Source organism: Amblyomma maculatum, chromosome 11 (genome assembly GCF_055883805.1).
Source record: "Amblyomma maculatum isolate TAMU_Amacu chromosome 11, ASM5588380v1, whole genome shotgun sequence".
NCBI lineage: Eukaryota > Metazoa > Arthropoda > Arachnida > Ixodida > Ixodidae > Amblyomma > Amblyomma maculatum.
The window spans coordinates 129,384,791-129,401,437 of record NC_139354.1 but is presented as its reverse complement, the minus strand read 5'-3'; positions in this window follow the sequence as shown (position 1 = coordinate 129,401,437).

Below are 16,647 nucleotides of genomic sequence, written 5' to 3'. Positions count from 1 at the left end.
CTGAATTTTCTGCAAGATGACCACAATGACTCAGAAGCATATTTTCAGGTTATCATATTATATCTATTTATTAGGCGCAGTAAGTCATGCAGGATGCATTTATTTTATGTTTAACAATTTTTTAAAAATAACATACGCACCCTGGGGCAAAGCGACGGCCCTGCAAGTGGTGACAAAGTTGACAGTAAATCCGGGAGCGGAGCCAGACGCGTTGTCTGCTAGTCGTATGTTTTCACGCAGTCCTCGCATCATGAAATCATTTTCCCGCCATGATCGCATTGTTGCATCAACAGCATCCGCTCCAAATGCACTGTGACACAAACTATGGGGTATCTCCAGCGATAGTTTTTCCTTGGGCAAATATTTGAAAGTTACAAAAAATGCCCTAGAGATTGCGTCTACTCGTCCCAGTCCGGCAAGCAATTCGATCTACAGCGTGCTGTCTGAGTCCACTTCGCGTTACGAAATCGCTTGTCATTCCTGCCTCGTATTTCAATATGAAATAATTTAAAATATTACCGGCGCTTCATCGTAAATTTTCTGAACATCGCTATTTTTCACATTAGGTAGAGCAAAAATAATATATGTTGGTTACTGAGTAAAGCAATACGTTAATTTACAGAGTGCAGTGCTCAATATTTTTATGGTGCTTAATTTTTGAAGTCAATAGGTCCTGAGTGCAAAGTAAAGAGTGATAAAATAAGCGTCAGGTACGAGATTTAATGAATTAAACACGCTCCAAGAGCGTGGTATCAGTGGCGTTGATAGGGTCATCTGCATCCAGTGGTAGGGGTGGCGTGGCGCTCCCCTCCTTCCCTCTTATACCTGCGCATTAGGCGCCGAATTGCAACTTCCTTTTTACCTCCTCTGTGTTCATGGTTTGCTTTAAGTCAAGTTCGCTCTGCCCGCAACCACGCAGTGCGAGTGATGTGGCATTTTGTTTTAACACTTGGACGCAGCGATCGTGCCCACGAAGGATAATTTAGCAAACCATCCCATCGAAAGCACATATATAAGAACAAAAAGCAGAAACACTAGCACGTGTAAGTTGCGAGGAAATTTACTGAGCAAGCAGCCTAAGACAGGTGATTGCCCAGTATGAGACCGTAAGAACAAAGGAGCCTCATGAACCAGTTACGCAATGAAAGCGCCTCTGAAATATTGCAATCAGAAGCCTTCATTATGCTGCAGCTAACAGTCTTGCAGTTCGTGTTCTTCTGCATTATAAGTGCCAAGAGGGCGATGGTTGTAAACGAGATCGCATAATGGGAGTTCACAGAGAAACACGCAGCACACACTGTAACCGGATGCTGTGTAGGACAGATGTGTAGGACAGTCATCTGTCCTACCCATCAATGGCCAGATCGTGCCGTGACCTTTTAGAATTGTTCGCTACAAAAGGTGTCTTAGTTTCCATGTACTACTGCTATTTCATTTTATACCTGCAGGTGCACCTTGCGGATAATGTCGTCGTGAGTAGTGACACATGGACAGTGTTGATGGGCCAGCCAGGGGATTCTTCCTTTTGCAAGCATCTTGCTCTTGCCTTGTGGAGAAACAACGTACTTGCACAGCGTAGCCTGACTGGCAAACAGTGCAACAATAATATTGCGAAGTAAAAAACAGCAGTGTACCCTCCGTTGTCACCTGCTAAGGTGGCAGGCATATCATGTGTGTATCATACAGTATCATGAGTGAGCTTCCTGCAGCTCTTGGTGCATGCCAAGTCTGCATGTCCCTCCAGCAAGTGTGATCACCTATATGATACTGTTATGGGCTGTCAGAGTGCATATAGGAAGTAAAAAAAATACCATATTTCAATTACTGGTCTGTTTCAAAGCAGTGCCAGGGTGTCTAGCGACCGGAAAAAATGGGAATTGTTAGGAAAATTTCATTCATAGGGAAAAATCAGGGAAATGGTAGGGAAACCATCAACAATTTCGCCAGGTCAGGGAAAATAACACGGTAAATTCTGCAGTGCATTTTCATTTTAAGCTGGCGCAAAGCAAATTTTTTTTTTGGGGGGGGGAGGGGGGGCACCGCGGCCGTGTTGCAAGGCGAGGCGCAATATATTAGTTTACGTCAACGCATGGCTGAGCTGCCACAGTAGAAGAACCAATACGCACGTGAGTTGGGTAGCCAATAAAATATGCAGAAGCACTGCACGGGAGTAGTACGTCACAATTTATTGGAATGTTGTGAATTTAAAGAAAATAAAGTTTTACCTACAGGAATCGAATACATGGTACGTGGTGTTTATCCATTACGCCACAAGCGACGGGTAGTGCGGTCTTTAAATGCGCTCTTATTCATTTTGATTCAACGTACTAAAGATGGCATGACGGACGCAACTGGCATGATCAGAGGATTACTGCACTCAATTTTAATCCAGCAAACCATTTTATTGCATATGCATTTTAGTTTATGCACAGTAATGTACACACAATAAACATATGGCATTATTGACTTCTTTTTGTTGTGTTTTATTTTTTAGTGCCGCCACTCAGCACTTCCGTTGCTGAGGTTTTCAGGGAATGGCAATACACGCCTTGAGGTGGTGGTACTCTCTTCTTGAAAACTTGCTCTCTTTCATTTCTACTCTTTCCAAATAAGATAATCTTGTTTTGATTAACTGAAAATTATATTCCACGCAGCTGATTTTTTTAGTGTTCTATCTTTTCTTTTTACCACACTCACTTCAGTTTTTTAAATTTGTAAGCAAGGCAGCAAATATTGATTGCTGTGAAGCTGCAATGACCGTTTCAAGAGTGCAAAGAATAGATAGGTGCATCATCAGTGTTGTTGTGGTTTAGCGTGCCTAATATTTTAACCTTTTTAACCTCACATATGCCTAATTTATGGTTTCCTTTCAGCTGCTTTCCTGCACTACCTGAAGGCTAGTGGTTGCCCGGAGGATGACATACCGAACCATCACAAGATTCTGAGCCGCTACCTAGCACAGAAGTGTGCAGATCTGCGTCGCTAATCAGGCAAGCTTTGGAGGAGAGCAACAATATATATTGTGTGTTCATATAAGAACAGTCATCGAGGTCCCATGACGACTTTGTTTGAAATGAAATCTATTTTGTGGGAAAATGTCTTGGCACAAAAGAACGAACCTCAGTTTTGCAAGACATGGCGTAGCTTTTTCGGGAAATAGCTGTATACCACTGGACGTGAAAAACGCGATTTTTGCCATTTGAAAAAGTTTCAAGTTTGGAGACTTGCTGCTTCTGCACCAAAGTATTGTCATCAATTTCTTTCTGCCCACTAAATTCAGCAAGTTCTCATATTGTAAAAATATTAAAACCCCTTTTGGTTGTTGCAGTTGATTTAGTAAAGAATCGTAAACTTTCCTTCAGGAGCAACGTGCGGTGCAAAAACGTTTACTTTCAACCTTACATACCGGCAGGATGACTTACGAGTGTTCGCGCTAAATCCTTTTCCCTTTAGTATGAGAGTTATGTTCTTAATTTCACGCCAAATTCAGAGCTCTAGATTGTTAGGTGTGTTCACCACAAGGCATCAAAATTGCCCGAAATTCAAAAATAGCTACCGTGGTGGTGCAGCGGTAAGACGCCCGAATACTGTGCTGGAGTACCTGGGTTCGATCCCGACCGCGGTGGCTGCGTTTCGATGGAGGCAAAACGAAGAGGCGTCCGTGTGCTGTGCGATGTCAGCGCAGGTTAAAAATCCCCAGGTTGTTAAAATTACCCCTAAACTCTCCACTACGGCTCCTCTTTCTCTCTTTCCACGTTCATTCCTACCCTCTCACTTTCCCTTACCGCACGGTTCAGTCTTCCACAGAATTGTGTGTGACCGATACTGTGCATTTCCCTTCCAGTGAACCAAATGAAAAAAAGGGGGGGGGATTTGATTACAGTTTAAAAAAATGTCATATTTGATTTTTATAAACATCACTCATGAATCCTCAGTACCTCAGAAATATGGGGGACTAGCAAAGTGTTGCACCTCAATGGAGGTGGCATTAGAGAATTGAAAAACTTTGTATTATCGAGAAATTCGATACATGGAGGTTCTTTACACAGAGGTTGAACTGTCTCGTTATTATCATCATCACATTATTAGTGCAGGATTAAAACACTAATTGGAAGGTTGCATTTCTATGACATTTTCTCAGCTCAGCTCTATTATTTCATGGCATGGTGGTAAAAAATTGTTTTCCTAGAGCTGTCACTTTCTCAGACCTGTGAAACGAAGCACGACCTGAAAAATCTCGGCTTTTGTGTACATTTTGTCGAGAAATTTCATTTCTGTATGTCTATGTATGCACTTGGTATAATTAGGCAGTTTTTTTAGGTATACTCTGTCGCAGGAGCTGTTTGCAGCATTGTATAAGGCAGGGGAGGACCAGGCCTAATCAATATTCCTGTGCACTGTAATGAGTAATTGTGCTTTTACACACCTCTCATCACTCCTGTATAGTGCAAAAGATGGGAAACTTTTCGCAAGGATGCAGAGGATCATGTGGCAACAAGGTCGACATAGAACCGACGCCATGGTTACATATATCTATCCTGGGCCGCTTTGCCTTCAGCACACATTTTTGCAATTTTTTAAACCTCTGGGGACCGGCACTCCACCACTGTGGTTCGTCTGCGTGCGCTTTTGGTTCTTCACTTTTTCCCTCCTTTTCTAGCTGTTGGAGATGGAGTGTATGGTCAGCCTCCAGAGGTGGTAAATTTAGGCAGCCGGTGACACGGGAGAGTTGCACTGTCTTCTCCTTCCACTTAAATCTACTTTGCTGGGCACCGCATCATTTCTGAAACTCAGTTGACAAACTTGTAAAAGAAAAGTGGAAAAATTTGCAAAACGCAAGTAAGTATGTAGGCATACGGTACCCTCGAGCTGCACTCGCTGCTCGATTTCTGCTACTGCTTTCGTGCATAGTACTCTGTACAGCCCCTCTCACTTTTGACAGGAAACTAGCAATCGAATTCAAAGCAAACAAAGTGGGAGAGCAGTTAAAGTAATTTAATGTTTACATTTCGTTCTGCATATTCGAGCAAGAAGTCTGGAGAGGAGGGATAGACCATACGGGGTGGCTGTTATGCATGAAGAGAATGTCAAAACGAAAGTAACTAAAACCGAATCAGCAAAGATCGAGTAAATCAAAGTTCCACGGCAGTTTCGGAGCAAATAAACTTTATTTAGACATAAAATTCATGACAGCTTTCAAGAAAATGACGTGTAATGCTACCGTATTCATCGCTCCTGTAGTTTTTTTTGTCTCTTTGCCATTAATCTTCCCATTATGAGCTAGCAGAATAAACTTGACAAGTAATTAAAGGCACCTGCCTCCTGCTCGTCCACATATTTTTGCGATTTTGATTTGGGTAGTATAAACCAGTTTGAGTTCTTCAATCTGCATGCGATGAATCAAATGCACAAAGGTGATTTGGAGCAAGACAGCACAGCTGATTTCGCTCATACAAATAATTAAAATGGCGATGTGTTATCAACAATGGAGAGTGAGCTTTTCAGAGCACACGTGCACATTCAAAACTTATTCCTCGGTAACCCGCACTTCCACACACATTCATACACAAACATTTACAGAAAAGGATTAGATTTGAGCAATAAGTTTGCAGCTGTTGCATATGCTGCTTTCAGTTTGCTGAGCAGCCACTCCCCCATTCACTCCGTAGGGTTGTCAGAGTCGTAAAAAAGCATTCAATTAAGAGATGGCAAGAATGCGCCCACTGCCAGTCATTTCTGAGGTGGAGAAAAACTTATAAAAAAGTCTGGTGAAAGTGTAAGAACCAGGATGGCAATACATAGCTGGGACGTAATTTCTACCGCTGCCTTGTTACATGATCATCCGCATCTGACGTGCAAAAATTGAGCCCCACAATAGATATAGTGCCGCCGCTGTTGCCACGTCCAATTTGTGAAGCGAGACGGATAGGATTACAATTACCCATGAGAGCATATGTGACCGCAATTGGGCTAAGTCTCGCCTCTAACATTGCTGCAAACAGCTTGTCAAGTGAATGATTTATAATGCTTACATTTTAAGGGATTACAATTTATCTTGTAGTGTAGTTAGTCAGATATATGCTTTGGCTTGTGATTAATAGTGTTTACTAGCTTTGTGAATAAGAGATACTTTTTAAAAGCACTTACCTGATTCTCACGTTTTGTACTTGTTTTCTGCAAGTTCAAAGGTGGCCCTGTGGTTATGGTGTGCCCAGCTGGGGTCAATAAAGTGGATAAGTAGCCGTGCATATATGTTCAAATTCTCACCTACGCTCAGTACTAAAGGCATGCTTTTATTTATCAACCCTGTGCAATACTCATGAATCTCTCATTGATATTGCAGTGGGATATACTAGTGTCTGTGTTTAAGAGAAAATGAAGATACTTTTTCCTCCTGTATAATTTTCAGCCAGTAGTGTATTACATATGTTGTGGTCTACTGTTCATGATTCTATATAATTTTCTTTCACATTGCATCTCATTTTTCTATTACATGCTTTTTGTGGAAAGTGTTTGTTTATTGTCAAAGGGTTGCTTAGTTCGTTTGTTCATATTTTTTGCAACTTTTGCGTATAGTTAGAACAGACTATTGTGTTATTATCAGTGTATCTTTTTGTAAGCACGTTTGCTGTGAATTTGCTGTTGTCTGTTGTTCACCTATTGCACGATGTGTAATCTGGGGTGTAGGCCTTGTCAGGAGGTTGCTTTGCCTTCTATTTTAGCTTCACCTCAGGGGCAAACTCGTTAAATACGGCTGAAAAAATACTACTACTACTACTAATTAAGCATGATGCATTGAAAAATCATGTGTACTACAGTAGCAGCATATCTGCATAAAAGCAAAATTTTATTTTGTTTTATTTGATTCATGAGAAACGCCACAGTATATGCCATACAATGCTACACACTGCACTGCCGCTGCACTACATTGACGATACGAAAGACGAATGTGCGACAGGGAACAGTACGACACACAACGGTAGTACAGACAATGGTACGACAATAGTACGACATACATCACTACTACAAACAGCTAGACCTAGGTGAAGATATATCGTTGACCTGCAACTACATCAAGAACGGCAACATTGGCCTCATGTCCAGTGCCCACCTCGCCTGGGCCGACCAGCTTCCCGAAGGAATATTTTCCCATCGGTGCCTGACTCTTGCCGAGAAAATCTCCACCAGCCTCGACTTTGTGAAAACCTTATCTTGGCATGCCTGAATAAATCCGAGCGCGTTTACAGATACCCTGAGTTTTTTTCAAACGACGGGCAACAAGGATATCTACCGGTCGTCCCGAGTACTCGGGCAACTCTACAGACTCAATAGGGGACTGGTCAGCTCTGGCTCCTGTGGTTGCGCCAAACGCAGAGTACGGCACAACATGTTTGAGCTCCTCGGTTGGCAGATGCATGAGCATGCCGCCATGCAAGTTAAGGATCTGTATGTTGACGCTATGAGCCAAACACTCCGCAGGTATGGTATCTCAACTGAGGCTGAAGTTGTGACAGGTCTTTTAAGCAGTCTTTCTTCACACCACAGGAGCAGGAACCTTATACGTAACGTTGAGGCTAACCTGCAAAAGCAGTTCCAGAAGCTGGTAAAGAGAATGCGGCTGCGCTTTTTCCGTGACGTTGAGGAGAGAAAGAAGCCTTTCAGGAGCGAGTACATAAGAAACATTGCTGCAGATGGCGTCTGCATGTTACACATGATAACTGGGAGAACAGCCACTGGTACCTCCGAAATGAACTGCCAGGGCTTTCCGTGGTGCATCAGTGATGTCTTGCTTGTGCTGCTTAGAAGGAAAAGAGCACAGCACGCTCAAACACCGGATCCACAGGCATGTGAGTTGTTGTTGCAAGAGCTTAGCGATGTACTCACAAAGGGCCTAGATGAAGTGCCTCCCCTCAGCATTGCACTCAACGCACTGCGCCAGTGGGCCGCCAAAGAAGGTCTGCTAACAAACCCATGCTCGGATGGCCTTGGGATATGCGATCAGTTTTTATCTTCTCTGTTTATGAACTTTGCTAGTTCAGGCGCAATAACCGAGCCGTCACCGCGGAGTAGGGTTGGCTGCCGTCATCGTACGAAGGAAGGACATGATGTTCTGTTTAATCCACCACGCCGAAATGCTGCCGCTTACGTGATGGCGTTCTTGAGGCACCTTGCGCATGCGTCGGTGCTGAGTCCACCGTGTTTCCAGTGTCGGTAGTCATCTTCGCAGGCACACATCCTCACGCTGGCAGCGTTACGGTGCTACAGCCAGATGGTGGTGTGCGGCTCCCCGTGCCACTTAGGACTGGACATTAACTGCGACTGCCACCGGGCTGATTGACAGCTGGAGGAGCACGGGCTCATCAGAGTGCAGGTAAAGAACTCCGCTCTCCTGCGTCTGCTGAGGGAGGATGGCGGCACGCGAGTCAGGAGACGCTACGCCGGTGGTCGGGTGTTCAGACCGTGCGCATCCGCTTGCGTACGAGCCGGTCCGTCACCTGCCACAGCGCCCTTGTGTCCGCCAGAGGGCGCGACTGGCAGCTGTGGTGAAGGTAGGTCAAAATTGGATAAATTCGATGGAAAAAAAACAGAGTGTGGAATTATACCGAAAGTGGAAAATGCAGATCAGGAAGGAAGATTTCTTTGATAACTCAAGAGGCAGTGCCCTACTTTTTGAAGCTAGATCAGGGTGCCTTAGAACACGCAGCTACAAAAAGAAGTTTAACAATGGAGATGACGCATGTGCTGCTTGTGGAAACTCCAGTGAAACAATTGACCATATTATACTCGAATGCAATGGTATCCATCCGGAAGTTGATGCAGGCGCAATCACTGTTCCTGAAGCTCTGTGGTTTAGAGATAACAGTGGCCGGGTGAATAAACCGGCGGTGGAAACTAGCAAAAAACGGCTGGAAGATTGGTGGCTTAAAAGCAGAGAAGTGACATAATGTTGTAATGTAGGAGCAAAATTTAATAAATAGAATGATGGTTTAGTTAACCATTCTAAATCAATAATTAAGATATATGGAGAAAAATGAGCATGATAGCTACTGCTACCACCCCGATTCAAAGGGGACGCTAATATATTCCATCCATTCCATCCATGCAATTTACGATTTGTCAACATTGCTTTATTATTTCAGGATTTTTTTCTTGTTTCTTTGCAAAGCATAAGGTTAAATTGAAAAACAAAATAAAATTATACTCATAATTGTTTTTGTAATAGTTGGGTTTTGTAGGCAGCACGGGTAGGCAGTCATTGCTTTATTAGCATTTTGGCATTGCAGTCGCTAGCGACTGCTTGCTACCCGCGCGCACTGATCGTTAAACATATCTTTTCTCGTCTTTCGACATGCTCAACGGTTGCTCAACGTGCTCTCGATGGTGTGTGTTCGGTGTGCTGTCTTTGTTTCCCGCTCTTGGACATTCACGCCGATTCCATCCCATCCATCCGTTCCTGGAGGAACTCCTGCTCCAGCCTTGGTTCGAGCAAGCTATGGTCAACGAAGCGGCCGCGGCAGGATGGCGGCCGCGGCAGTGACCTCTCCTTTGCCAAGGCCACTGTTGTTGCTTTCCTAGCCCAGTTTTGACAGGCTGGCCAGCGAAGATCACAATAGCTCCTCTTGGGATGTGGCGGCGTTTGTATTCTCTTGTATTAAAATAAATAAAATAAAATAAAAATATTGGTGGCGGCTGACTATTTGTTTGGCTTTGCGAATAATGTACAGAGGAGCCAGACATAGGTGGCCTAAAAATTGATTAGCTCTGTTTACTAGAAAGAGCTTGAGGAAGAGCTTGTGCGTTTTCACACTACCGTCTTCAAAAACAGTTCTCTTGAGAAGCAGTACACCGCTCCCTGTTTTCCCGCCACTGCTGGAATGTATCGTAGAAGCGCGTCAGACACCTGCGATTCGCGTTATGTCCGCTCGATCATATGAAATAAGGTGACGCTCACAGGAGGTAGGAAAATCTGGCGAGTTTAGGATGGTGATGCAAGTGAGATGATGTTTCTGGCGATGAACATGCATGAGAAGAGAGCTCGGTGACAGATTGTGTAGTCATGTAGCATCCTGTCTTTCGTGCGCGCCACAGATCCGGTTGCTATCACCGGATGTCTACTCTGAGGTGGCCTAAAACATGGCGCTAGGACTCGCTATTAAGGACCTAGCCTCGGGGACAAGTTGATGCGCAGTTCCTAGAAGGTTGAAAAAGACAATGACAGTCGATGCATACACTTGGCTGAACTGCAGCCCTGTCTCGCCTTTTCCGATCGCGGAGGCTATGGGCCCTTCTATTGTGAAGACTTGCTTTGTCTCATGGCTGTGCCCGTAAATCTAAGTTTTTGTCGCCGGAAATGATCCTTTACATGAAGGAAGTCATCATCGATACCCTGATGCCATCTCGGAAGATTTTGACGTGGCGTACTTCTTTCTGTTCCTGGATCAGCAGCTTTAGGAATGAACTTGGTAGCACCAATGGGCGCATTTTCAATTCACACGTGGTGGTACCTTATTTGGGTTGTTGTGTGCGCAATTTCGGCAGTGACAGCAGTGTTGTGGATTGTTGTTCGACGATCCTTACATTCAAATTTCCGAATGGTCCCGGCACTTTCAGCTACTGAGTTTGTTAATGGCTTTCCAGATTTCTCGCCCTCCTACACTGATGTTCTTGCACTCTTGAAAATCGCGTACCATTCAAAACACTTAGCACGACTCGTTGCATTATCGCCATTTATGTGGCAGCTTCTCCAATTTCCACAAAGAATTTAACCTTCGTTTTTTGTTCTAACGTGCTGTTCACGGTGAAATCGCTGGCGTGGTAACGCACTTGGTAAGGTTAGTAACAAATGCACAGTTACCAATATATGTACACTGGCAACGTCTTGTGGTGCAGACTTGTAAAGGTCATTGCTTGCTGTGGACTGTGACGGCAGTCTTGTGCTGGTCTCTTTTGGCATGTTGCGAAACTTGTCTCGAAAATTTGATTCCGGTCGAAATATTTTGGAAATTATGCGTAGGAAGGCTAGGAAGTAACTGACGCAACTCGTTAATCTTAGGAGCTGGATGTCTCTACTCTAAAATTATGATTACAGCATTGTTCAAATCTGCCACTGGGTACGCAGATGTTTTAACTGTGGTCAGGTTCTGTGGCTGAGGTATTTGGAAAAGTGTAATGGTGACCGCACCTTGTGCAGGCCAATACACACGTGAGGTTAGCTTTTTTTTTAAATTCAAATATTTATCCTGTCACGTTTGGTTTATATATCTGGCTGAAAACGCTACGATAAAGTACGGGGACAAGGAAGAACACTTGACTTGGCCGATATAAGGAAGTATAACATGGAAAAATTGATCATGCTGTAAAGAACGGGGAAGCCTTAAAGCGGTAAAGAAGAAATTGGGCATAGGCAAAAACCAGATGTATGCGATAAGGGACAAAGAGGGTAACGTCATCATGAATATAGACAAGATAGTCAAAGTAGCCGAGGAGTTCAATACAGATATCTGCAGTAGCCAAAGTAGTCCAGACCGTAATGAGATTGGCTTTAGGGAAAAACAGTCAGACGTTCCACCAGTGACGAAGGATGAGGTCAAGAAAGCATTAGAAACAATTAAAAGAGGGAAATCAGCTGGAGAGGATCAGATAACTACCGATTTGTTGAAGGACAGGGGGGATATCGTGATAGAAAAACTGGCCACCATGTATACGCAGTGCCTGGTGTCATCGACGGTACCGGAACCATGAAACAATGCAAACATTATCCTCATTCATAAGAAAGGGGACTCTAAGGACCTTAAAAAACAGGCCAGTCAGCTTACTGTCTGTTACATATAAGGTATTCGCTAATAAAATCAGGACAGCCTTAGACTGCAATCAAGCAAAGGATCAAGCAGGTTTCCGGAAACGGTACTCTACTATCGATCACATCCATACCATCAATCTGGTGATACAAAAATGCTCGGAATGTAACCAGCCCTTATACATAGCATTCATTGATTACGAAAAAGCATTTGACACAGTTGAAACCTCGGCGATGATGCAGGCATTGCGAAATCAGGGTGTAGACGAGCCGTACGTGAAAGTGCTGGAAGATATATGTAGTGGCTGCACAGCAATCATAGTTCTGTATAAAGAAAGTTACAAAATTCCCATAAAGAAAGGTGTTAGGCAAGGAGACACAATCTACCCTATACTATTTACAGCTTGCTTAAAGGAAGTATTTAGAGACTTGGAATTGGAGCAGTTAGGGATAAGGGTTGATGGAGAATATCCAGTAATCTGCAATTTCCCGATGACATTGACTTCATAAGCAACTCGGGGATGGACTGCAAATAATGATTGGTGACTTACACAAGAAAAGTAGAAAGGTAGGCTTGAAAATCAATATGCAGAAGACTAAGGTAATATTCAACAGCCTCGGGAAGGAACAGCAGTTTATATTGGTAGCGAAGTACTGGAAGTAAAAGGCGAATATTTCTACTTAGAACAGGCAGTAACCGCAGATCCGGACCATGAAAAGGATATAACAAGAAGAATAAGATTGGGATGGCGCGCATTTGGCAAGCACTCGCAGATTATGACTAGCAGCTTACCGGTATCGCTCAAGAGGAAAGTATACAACAGTTGCATCTTACCTGTACTCACCTATGGGGCTGAAACGTGGAGGCTAACCAAGAGAGTTCTACTTAAGTTGAGGACAACCCAGAGGGCTATGGAACGAAAAATGGTAGGGGTAACATTAAGAGATAGCAAGCGTGCAGAGTGGGTCAGAGAAATAACTCAAGTTACCGACACTCTAGTGGAAATTAAGAATTAATGGGCATGGGTAGGACATGTAGTGCGGAGAGAAGATAACCGATGGTCGCTTAGGGTAACAAACTGGATTCCAAGGGAAGGAAACAACTGTTTTACGGACGTTAATTATCATTTGCCATGTCTCGCACCAAGAACAAATTCAGAAAACGGTTTTTGAAGCTGTAAATGGTCTTGAAAGCAGGATATTGTGTTATACAACACGCAATCGTCCGCATACAAACGTATGTTAGAGGTGATGGTACAAGGAAAGTGATTTATAAAAATTAAGAGACGCAATGAACCCCACACAGAACCCTGTGTAACTCCTGAGGGCACTTCTGCTACTAAGGAATTAGCTCTGTTAAAGGATACAAATTGGGAACGATTAGAGAGAACTAGAAATCCAGTTGAGAATTTGGGGATTGTTCAGAATGGCGTCAAGTTTATACATTAGTTCTGAGTGAATAACCGTATCGAATGCCTTAAAAAAATTAATGAATTGTGCGTCTATTTGATTTCCCGCATCGGGGTTATAGCAAATGTCATGAGTGAATCCATTGAGCTGTGTCAAAGTGCTGAAACCCCGTCTGAACCCATGTTGAACATTTGCTAGTAAATTTTGGGATTCAAGATATGCCATAATGTGTTTATAGATAGTGTGGTCTAAAAGTTTGCATGTATGTGGGGTTAAAGAGATTGGTCTGTAATTGGATATATTTTGCTTGTCACCGGTTATGAACAAAGGAAGACCTTTAGCCATTTTATAGGATGTGGGAACAATGCAGGAAGCAAGAGGCGTGCAAAAAAGAACAGTGAGGCAGCGACAGTTCCATAATCAGTAGCGTACTAAAAACGAGTTTGGGATACCATCAGGCACAGCAGACTTCTTGGTATCCAGTTTTAACACTAGGTTTAAAACACCTTCTTCAGTAATCACCTTCAGTAAACACCTTCTTCAGCAACACCCGGAGCGCTAGGAAAAGCCTCGATCATTTGGTTGCTTATCTGTCACATTACTCGTATCGTTTTGATGTTATTGCGCTGACAGAAACATGGCTCAAGCGAGGTGAAACTGTTGAAATTCCTGGGTACAATTTCCTCTCACTACCGCGGGATAGTGTATCACGTGGTGGTAGCCTCGCACTTTTTGTTCAAAAAGGGATCGACTACTGCTGTAAATGCAATGCAAGTTATGAAGCAGGTGTAGTTGAAACACTGTTCATTGAAATGAAGTGTGGCATCATTATAGGTGTTGTTTACCGCCCACCTAGCGCTTGTCTAAACAAATTCTATTCCGTAATGGAAACTACGCTATTATCACTTGCGACGGGTACATCGTCTTTGATTGTCTGTGGTGATTTCAACATTGATTTGTTGAAATATCATTGCCGTGATTACCTCCTGCTGATACAGTCCTTTAACTTGACAAATGTTATAGATGTGCCAACTCGCGTCACTAACCAATCCGCCATGTGCTTTGCATCAAGGACATAAATGTGTTTGCTGGTGTGTGCGACATTGCCATCTCAGACCACAATCCCATCTTTATTCTTTATCCCTCTGACCCTTTGCTCTATCCTCCCAAGCAGTTTAAAAAACGTACGACCCGAATCGATTACGCTCAAGTGCGATCGCTGCTTCAGTGCACCGATTTCGAAGGGGTGCATGATGATGACATAGATATTGAGTGTCAGTACCTGGTAAAGAAAATCACAGACGTCATTGACCGATCCACTTACATATACACTAGGCGTAACTACGACTATGGTATATGTCCTTGGATGACAAAAGCTATACTTGAAGTCCTGAAAAAGAAACATTCATACTATCATAAGGGGAAAAACAATCGGACTAATAGGTATTACCGGGAACAGCTTCGATGCTACAGAAACAAATCGGTCGCCATGATGAGGAACTCAAAGAAACAATACTACACTAATCTAAATATGAGACAGAAAGGAAATTCCAAAAAGATATGGGGGATTGTGAAGATGTTGTTGGATTCAAGAAAAAGAACAATGAAATAAAACAGCGCAAGGAACGGGACGAAACACGAAGGAAGGGAGACAAAGACACAGGCGCTGACTAACAACTGAAATTTTATTCCGAAGCAGGGCAATATAAGGTACAAAGAGAGGGGTGTGGCCAAATGCGATCCTGCACAATCACCGAAACAGTGTAGTCACGTCCAAGAGTAAAAAACGATAAAAAGGTGAAAAGCCGAAAGACTAAAAGCGATAAAAACCACGGTGTAGGAGGCCGGGACGGAAAGTAAAACCGGTAAGACAGGCGTGTGTCTCAACATTAGGGTTCAAGAGCACAACATTAGGCTTCAAGAGCACAAGAAAAACGTAAACAGCATTGCAATTTCCGGGCACCTCGCCATGCACTGCAAAAAGTGCAAACATAACGATGATGATCCGGACAAAACCTGTTACCCAGATTTCAATCGCTGCACAATTCTTGCTAGAGGACGGGATATGTAGTATTCCACTCCAAGAGAAGAAACATTGACCCTAGTACGATTCACATATCTCTAAACAACGATTGTATTCAGCAAGTTTGTTCTTTCAAATACCTTGGTATCATCTTTGACCTACACTTGCACCTGCAAGAGCAGATAGATAAGCTATCTAAAAAGCTAGATTTCAGTGACTACGCGCTTACCAAGGCGAAAAGTATTTCCCGTACACCATACTACGTTCCTTTTTCGTTATTTCACTGCCACGTCAGCTACTGCTGTGAATCTTGAGGACAAACGTACAAAACTTATCTACTTCCCTTACAGAGACTGCAGAAGAGAGCATTGCGTATAATATATCACGTATCTTCCAACTGCAGCAACAATAATTTATTTCTAGAAAATCGAATACCTTCTTTGGAATCCATGCTTAAATACAAAATCTGTGTATTGGTAAATAACATCATTAATACTAGTATTCCTCTGCCACTTGGTATTTACTTGTTACCATCTCGCATGCATTAAATGGCAATTTCAACCTCCCTGCCTGCCACAATGTGTACGGAGAACGTTCAGTGCAATTTTCTGAAGCAAAACATTGGAACACGTTGCCTATTAATGTGAAACTTGCAGGCAACTTTAAAATGAGTTGCAAAATGTTCTTTATTAATAGCCAAGAGGAGTTATGATCCCCTCCCCGCCCTCCACCCCCCCCCCATTTTTTTGTATGCGCTTGCGTTTTGTATTAATTGCCTATGAATTGTTTGCCGAAATGTATTTTCCTCCGGTGCGTGTTGATTCTTTTTGTTTGTCTGTTTTAGTCTTTTTGTGTGCGTGTGTGTGTTTGTATGCGCTCATTGCGGCTGCCTGATCAAGTTTATTCTGTACTGGACCGTCTACTAGCCCCACGGCTATCGGTCCAAATATTATTTATGTATTTCGTTTCATACAAATAAAGATAACTTTGATTCATTGATTGATTGATTGATATATAGTGATATCCTTGACTGTCATGGCACTACGAGCAATGATGTCTGGATTTATGCCGTTGTTTCCACAAGAAAACACGGAATGGAAGTGTTCATTAAATGCAGTAGATATTTTAAATGGGTCATTTGTAGATTCAGCGTTAATCACCATCGTAGTAGTTGTAGCTTCACGTGGTAAGACAGATGAAAAAACTTACGTGTGTTAGTTTTTAGAAGATCGTGTAGCTGCACTCGGAAGAAACAATCTTTAGCGGAGTTAATTTTCAATCGGAGCTCGTGTTAGGCTTTGATAAAGCATGTCACGACTGCCTGATTGTTTGAACGCTTTGTACGCCTAAGTTAATGTACACTATACGTAAGATGGAATATATCTCGTGTCATCCAGGAAATTTTTATACTTTTCTT